Source organism: Saccostrea cucullata, unplaced genomic scaffold, assembly GCF_032062105.1.
Source record: "Saccostrea cucullata isolate Sc308-1 unplaced genomic scaffold, CSIRO_AGI_Scuc_v1 ctg5389, whole genome shotgun sequence".
Classification (NCBI taxonomy): domain Eukaryota; kingdom Metazoa; phylum Mollusca; class Bivalvia; order Ostreida; family Ostreidae; genus Saccostrea; species Saccostrea cuccullata.
The window spans coordinates 31665-40302 of NW_026929770.1; the positions used below are offsets into that span (position 1 = coordinate 31665).

Consider the following 8638-nt stretch of genomic DNA (forward strand, 5'->3'; position numbering starts at 1 on the left):
TTTTTTTCCTGAGAAGTACATAAAAAATGATAAATGATTACTATAAGGATAAAATTATATAGGATTTATTAAAGGTGTCGAATTTCAATTTAACATAGGTCATTTCATAAAATTCACTTTTCATAATATTTCTTCAAATCCAACATATTTTAGAAGCATATTAAGAAAAAGGCCCGCATGTTAAAGAAATCTGATAACATGGGATAGAAAGAGCACATTCTTAATTTTAATAAAATTAAATAAAACCCATGGGTTTTTTAAAAACCTTCTGTTACCATGGCAACGAAATGTCACAAAAATTCATTTTTCAGAATAATTACCGTTTTTAGGAGCATAGTAAGAAAAAATCCCACATGTTAAAGAAATCTGATAATGTGAAATAGAAAGAGCACTTTCTTTATTTCAATAAAATTAAATAAAACCCATGGGTTTTTAAATAATATTCTGTTACCATGGCAACAAAATGTCACAAAAATTCATTTTTCACAATAGTTACCATTTTTAAGAGCATAGATAGAAAAAATCCCACATGTTAAAGAAAACTGAGAGCATGAAATAGAAAGACCACAACCCTAATTCTAATAAAACAAAATAAAACTCATGGGTTTTTCAAAAATATTCTGTAACCATGGCAACAGAATATCACAAAAATTCATTTTTCAAAAAATACCAAAATACATCATTTTCAGAGTATGTTGTGGAAAAAATACCACAAGCACAAGAAAATGATAATATAAGATAGAAAATGTTCTCCTAAACCTTGCAAATATTTGATAAAACCAGTGGATTTTTCATAAATTTTTGTAACTATGGTAACAAATTATTCTTGAAATGCTTTTTAAAATAAATTGACTTTACAAAATCTCCATAAAATACAAAATAATTATTGACTAACATACATGTATTATTTTCACAGTTTATTGTAAATACAGGAAAATATATATTTTTAAATATGCTTTTGTGATTTGTATCTGGTTACCATGACAACATCTCCAAAAATATTGTATTTGCCTATACAATTTAGTCAATGTGATTAGCTTGTATAAAGAAAACTGTATGAGTGGCCATTAGCTAAAATACTGAAAGACAACATTTTTTTTGTACCTAACTTTTTTAAAACAAATATTTGGTTTCTGTGGTAACTGTGATTAACCATTCATGAGACATGATCTAAATATTTCAATTGTATTTTTAAAGCAATTTTTGAAAAATCATCTGTAAATGTACTTTTTGCTGAAACACATAGTTTACAGTAAAGAAATCTTGAAAAAATGTCAATATCACATTTTAAAGTATATCAAATGTCAAAAAATCCATGTTCTTGACTAGATAGACAAACTAAAATTCAAAATTATTTGTTGAAGGGGTGTAATATTAAATATCCTTGGTGTATCCTGGTCTTGGTTTCAATAAAACCCCAAAGTTACATTTGGAGGAGTATTAAAATCAATATCCTTTGTTTCTGGTCTGGATTTCTTTCAAAAAGTTTTAAACTGACAGTGTCTTTATTAGATTTTTTGGCCATCATTCAGAAATGTGCCGTTGAGATTATCTGTATCAACTGTACAGGTACATCTACATGTATGTGTCCTGGTTGCTAAATAGGTGCTCCAGCTAGATTCCTCTGACATAATGCATGTGGTTCATTCATCAATCTGGAAAAAATGTAATTCAAAATTTGAACTTTGTTAATGAAAATAGGCTTTCCACAAAGCATTTTTTTCTTGTTGCTGTTGATGGCAGAGAGTAGTTAAGGTTCGTTTTCTCTATGATCATGAATACAAGAAGGCCATGGTCCATAACACTCACCAGAGTAACTGGTCATTCTGTTCTACACCAGATTTTCCTACTTGTAATACCTATTGTGGTTTAGGTCTATTCTTAGGGGGGAGGGGGACATGATTTAAACAATTTAGAATCTACACTTAATCCCTGGATGCTTTAACATAAGTTTCAGCTTTTCTAACCCAGTGGCTCCCTATTTTTCTCTTTTCTTGATTATCACCCCTTGTAAGGGGTCTTAGTCCTGCCAAGTTTGGTAAAAATTGGCCCTGTGGTTCTTGAGAAAAACCTCAGCTCTACGATTCTTCTCTTAATTTTCAAGTGATGTAACCCCTTCTTTAACCCTCACCCCATCCTTGCCTCAAGTAGTTAGCTGTTATTTGATTCTGAATATTAGTATAACTATAATATAACAGCCTTGCTCATCTGAAAAGGGTTTTTTTTCAACAACAAAAATTCTGTTTAGATATGCTGCATTTTATAAATTTTAATTTCTTACTTTCTACTGATTTTAGTTTCCAATATTCAAAGAAACATTTGTATGGATTGAACAAAATAATGAAGATGACATACAATAATACATCATTTACTCCTATTTGGCTTCCACATACATGTAACTGCAGTAAAACTTGTTTAGTACAAACACTGATATTGTGAATTCACGGATATAGTGAAGTCTTCTTCGATCCCCAACTATATAAATATTACAAAATTACAAATATAGATATAACGAATTATGTAGTGAAGTACTTTTACAGGTCCTAGTTTGTTATAACCAAGTTGTACTGTATATATATGTGTAGATAAATGATTTAACAAGAGACCCAAAGCCACATCACTCACCTTGCTTGGATAAAAATCAAAAATCAGCTTTGTATTGAAAAGCTTAAAAGCATGTGGTCCTGACCTCTCCCTGTAAGGGAGACAGAGAGAGGAGTATTGTTGTGGCCCCACCCTATACCTAGGGGGGGGGGGTTGGGGGTTGGGGGGGGGGGGGTTCATGATTTGAACAAATCTACACTACAAGAAAATGCTTCCATATGTATATATAACTTACTGGCTTTTCTGTTCTTTAGATTGATTGATTGTATACTGTTTAACGTCCCTCTCCAGAATATTTCACTGATATGGAGACGTCACCATTGCCGGTGAATGGCTGCAAATTTTGGCCTATGCTCGGCACTTACGGCCTTTGAGCCGGGAGGGATCTTTATCGTGCCACACCTGCTGTGACAAGGGGCCTCGGTTTATACGGTCTCATCCGAAGGACCGCCCAATTTAGTTGCCTTTTACGACAAGCAAGGGGTACTAAGGACCTATTCTAACCCGGATCCCCACGGCACGGGACTCTGTTCTTTAGAAGACTCTGTTCTTTAGAAGAATATTTTAAAGGATTTTTTCTCTTTATTCTTATGTAAAACTTTGATTGGTCTATGTGGTCCCACCCTATCCCCGGGGTCATGATTTGATCAAACTTGAATCTACACCACCTGAAAATGCTTTCATATAAATGTTACCAATCAATGCTTGCTGTATCAGAGAAGAAGATTTTAAAATATTATTTTTATATATTCCTGTTAAACTCTGATCATCCGTTGTGGTCACGTCCTACACATGGGTTCATGATTTGAAAAATTTGAATCAACACTACCCGACAATGGTTCCACATAAGTTTCATATTTCTTCAATCTTGGGCCATTATTTCTTGGGAAGATATCAGTAATGCTATTAATTTTGTAATTCTCTCCCCTTGAAGAATGACAATGACAGACAAAAGACAAACTTTGATCAGAAAAGATCACTTGAGCCTTCGACTCAGGTGAGCTAAAAAAATTCAGAGAATGAAGATCAGAAGAAATACCTGTTTCAAAGTCTCTGAATGGCAGTGTTCACTATAAATCAGCCCTTAGTCAGAAGGTCCTTGATTGCTAAACGAAAAGGAATGTTCTTAATGATAATTAAAAAAAAATGCAAGTTGTCAACACAAAATACCGAATTATCTAATGATACATAAATAATATAAAGTATATGTAACACTAACGTTAGTTGAATTGATAATCTTTTCTTGGTGACGGTTGTCCTCAATTTTTAAGTTTACATTACCTCAGCTGTGCAGGTGTTGTCAAAGGGGATTTTGAAATTCAGAACAAGGCTCAGATTGCATCTAAAATGATAACAAATCATGAAATTCATCATATGACAAGAGAATGCATACATTTATAAAACAATTTAGCTTTTGAATTATTGATAATAAATATTTATTTACCTCCCCCATGTACTAGTGATATCATCATGAATTCATACAGTATTAGTTATAAATTGCAAAAAGAGTTATAGTTTTGTTGGATCAAATTTTAAGTTTTAAACCTAAATTAGACAAAACATTGGCAGAAACCCATGCATATTGTATGTGCTAGCTGCAGATCTGTAGCTCTCAGAAAAATATTATTGATAGACCGGAGAGCTACAGAGCCACCCATTGAAAAAACTGTATATTTATTGCGCACAAAAAAAATGCGCTCGGTCCTCGATTTATTTCTCTATGTTTTTAAAGCTGTAATCTCAAAATATCACTAACCGTGTGTTTCTAACATATTCTTAGACTCTTTCCACAACAAAACATTCATCATAATTGTTGTTAATAGTCCTGATCCTAACCCTGATATTGCAATCATCGGACATTTCGCTTATTTATACTGCCATTTTGGTTTCAAAGATAATTCGGTTTAATATGCTTCGTTCAGATGTCAACTACGAGAGAACTTGATAGAGTAGAGAGTAATTTTTTGAAACCTTCCATTTTTTGCAATTGAGGTAAGAATTTGGAAAGATTAATCGAGAACCGAGCGCACTTTTTGTGCACAATAAATATACAGTTTTTTCAATGGGTGGCACTGTAGCTCTACGGTCTATCAATAATTTTTTTCGGAGAGCTACAGATCTGCAGCTATGTATGTGCATACTCCCATATTTATAAATCTCTCTCTTTCTACGTGTGTATATATTTGCTTGTAGGAATATTTGGGAAGCCCCCCTCCCCCATTCGGATAGGGTTTTATGGCTTTAACACCCCCTCCCTCTGTTTCAACTGATAAAACCATAACAGTATTTTATTGGTTGTTTTGCTTGTCAGTTAAATTTTGTAGCCCTACCCTTATTTATAATTCAAATAAAAGGAAATGCATTTGAAGAATATCATACACATATAAGTTTGGAAATATACAGTTTGAAAGGGCACAATTTTACATTTTGATTAAATGAATAAGAAAAATAGTAATTATGGTTTTGCCATAACATCTGGGTTTTTCAGGGCTTAATTAAATATTCACTATTTTAAGAAGGACGGTCCATTGGCCATTCCGAAAACAGTGTTTGAAATAACAGTGCGCCTGACCGCCCGAGACGCAAAATTTTGCTGTGGGCTTACCAGTTTGCACATATCGATGCCCAGCTGGACTTGTTTAAAGTTTTCATTAATTAAAATTTATTAATTTGATTAATTGCTTCCGAATCAACTAAATATATCATGAGCAGTACAGGATTTGTGATTAAAAGTGGGGGGGGGGGGGGGGGAGGGGGCGTGGATAACTTTGTTCAGACAAGGGGTCTTGATAGTGATGTTCCAAAGTACAGTCATATGTTAGTCATACCATAGTTTGAATGAAGGGGTCAAGGGGGCAAAGCCCCAGAAGCTCCTGAGATTTCGAGTAAAATTAGGCAAAAAATAGTGGTATTGTACGAAAGTATGGCATTATTAATATAATACTTTCCTACAGCAAAACATGGACACTATTATATTCATATGGAAGGCCGGTGGGTGGGGGGGGGGTATCATTTGCTCATTGCTCACAGTACCTCTAGTTTAAAAAATCAATTTTACAAAAGGCAATTATTTTCTCAGGCTGGTAGATTTTTAGCAGGACTGATAACTTTTACTAGCAGTCAGCCTGTATGTTTGCTATCAATTTTTCTTAACTTTCCCCTTTTTCAATTTGGAAAAATAGTCAATATTGTCTTTGTTTAGACATTTGTCTTGTTATGTATTAAATACCTGATCTAAATATGACATCCATAGAGGCGCCGAGACATAGAAAAAATTATGCTCCATCCAATCTCTGCTGTGGCTTTCACTGCTTCTTGCTATGACTTCATGTATGCTGAGGTGGAGGATTTCTTCCAGTCGACTTTGTAAGGAAGTATCAACGGAAAGGAGAGATACTCATCATACTCTAATCCCCAGCAGCGAGCTACTGTTCAAATTCCAGTACAAAATTAAATGTTTTTCCCCAAAATTAACTGAATTTAAGTAGTTTTGATGTTATTGTTAAACAAGTTTGCCTTTTTCAAAACACTCACTCTTAGCATGTTTAGGAATTAAAATTTTGTTTTTGTCAGATAAAATTAAGCAAATTGCAGGCAGTTATTTTTTTCCCTAGGATTATATTTTTCTAATAAAAGTCTTAGACTTACATGCCCCTTGGATGTATGAAAACTGGCAGCACTTCCAAAATCAATATGAAATCACACACATTTCTTAATCTTCCCCTTCTAAACTGAAGAGTTAAATACACTCTTTCCAACTCCTTTTACTAAAGAGTGCTAAGGGAGATAACTAGAATTTCATGTTTTTACATAATTTAAAATCACAATATCTATTCGTAATTAAAATAACCCATGGGTTTTTTAATTGTTTTTTACTCTTTGATAGTAGATGTTCAATATTTTATAATTCACATTCAAGGAGAGTGCGGGCCTTCTTAAAAAATCACCTGCACATACAGACACCTTTCAATGGATACTGTTGACTGTTTCAGTATATATTGATTTCATTTTTTAATCAACTATGCATGAAATCCATTTATAACTGTGATCAAGTATTTAGTTTGATGTATCTTAATGTAAATATGATAGTTTTTGAAAAATCTATCACTATCATTTCACTTATTTTCATTTCTGCCTGGTTCTTATAAATAGCTGTACTTAATACATCAACTTATTTTGACCTTGAATTTTCCTTTGACATTGGCCTAACTTTTAAAAATATGTGTCTATCTAAGTTTTAAATAAACCATTAATTATAGTTTTATTAAACTTTATATGCTAATAGTAAATTCATACTGGTGTAAGCTATTCAACTGCAACAATTAACATTTTGGCCCTAACCTTTCCTTTGACCTCTCTTTTCTTAGAAAATGTGTTAAGCTCAGTTTCATTAAATCATTCAATTTATTTTAATCAAACATAAAATGCTGATAACTTCATTTCACCTTGCACATTCCTCTGACCTTGACCTCCATCCTTTTTAATTTGTATTTCGCTTAGCTTTAAAGAAATAATTTAAGACATTTTTATGTTTAGCATGCACAGATACATACACCGCTGTAATTTGGTGAGGATTTATAATCTATATCCAATTTATTTAGATTTTAGTTTCAAATCTAAAGAAACTGTTCGAGATATTTTCAACAAACTTAATACACTAATACAAATTTTCCTGTAGCATGAGTAATATACATGCAGTGGGACATTCATGTCCTATAGACATATTTCTAGTTTTACAAATCATTACCTCAAAGGCTAGGTCAGGCCATAATTAGGGATCAAAGTTTTATTTAGGAATAAAAGGAAACAAATCTTCAAAATTCTCCTTTTCAAGAACAACAAGAGCATGATTAATATGGAAAAATTCTCAAGGTGTAGATTCTAGTTTGTACAAATCATGACCCCCTGGGTTAGGCAGGGGCCATTTTCTCATGCCCCTTTTTGCCATCCACATGAAAATGCAAATTTTGAAACCATTTTACACATACATAAAACAAACCAATCATTTTCCAAATGATCATGGTTTAAAGCTAATACATAAAATATAAGGGAAGTTCTAGAATGCAAAGAAATGCAAAAAAAATCTACCCTCATTTGACCCTCCGGGCAAAATGAAAATTTAGCAACCTTACTGCACATCTACATGACAACACCAACCATCTCTTAAAAGGTAATTAGGCTACTAAGTCAAATGTAAGAGGAGTTCAGGGAATACGGGGCTTTTTGCATAAAAAAGTCATTTTAAGACCCTCATTTGACCCCCTGGGGCAAAATCAACATTCCAAAACCTTATTGCACATCTACATGACACCATCAAACATCTCCAAAAAGATGATTAGGCTACTCTGTAAAATGTAAGAGGAGTTCAGGGAAGACGGGGCTTTTTGCATAAAAAAATCATTTTTCGACCCCCATTTGACCCCTCGGGGCAAAATCAAAATTCTGAAACCGTTCTGCACATCTACATGACACCACCAACCATCTCCCCAAAGATGATTAGCCTACTGTGTAAAATGTTAGAAGATTTCAGGGAAGACGGGGCTTTTTGCATAAAAAACGTCATTTTTCGACCCCCATTTGACCCCTCGGGGCAAAATCAAAATTCCAAAATTTTACTGCACATCTACATGACACCACCAACCATCTCCCCAAAGATGATTAGCCTACTGTGTAAAATGTAAGAAGAGTTCAGGGAAGACGGGGCTTTTTGCATAAAAACATCATTTTTCGACCCCCATTTGACCCCCTGGGGCAAATTCAAAATTCCAAAACCTTATTACACATCTACATGACACCACTAACCATCTCCCCAAAGATGATTAGGCTTCTGTGTAAAATGTTAGAGGAGTTCAGGGAAGACGGGGCTTTTTGCATAAAAAAACATCATTTTTCGACCCCCCCCCCCCTTTTGACCCCCCATGGCAAAATCAACATTCCGAAACCTTGCTGCATATCTACATGACACCACCAACCATCTCCCCAAAGATGATTAGGCTACTGTGTAAAATGTAAGAGGAGTTCAAGGAAGAAAAGT

General features: G+C 33.8%; 1 long non-coding RNA gene across 1 annotated transcript; it reads right to left on the reverse strand.

Moving 5' to 3' along the window:
- Positions 1 to 1447: 1447 nt before the first annotated feature.
- On the reverse strand, positions 1448 to 6059 carry LOC134282165 (uncharacterized). The gene is made up of 4 exons (XR_009995229.1): positions 5834 to 6059; positions 3886 to 3946; positions 3644 to 3710; positions 1448 to 1655 (listed from the first exon to the last, which is right to left on the reverse strand). It is a non-coding gene; the product is annotated as an uncharacterized LOC134282165 (long non-coding RNA).
- Between the last annotated feature and the right edge of the window lie 2579 nt (positions 6060 to 8638).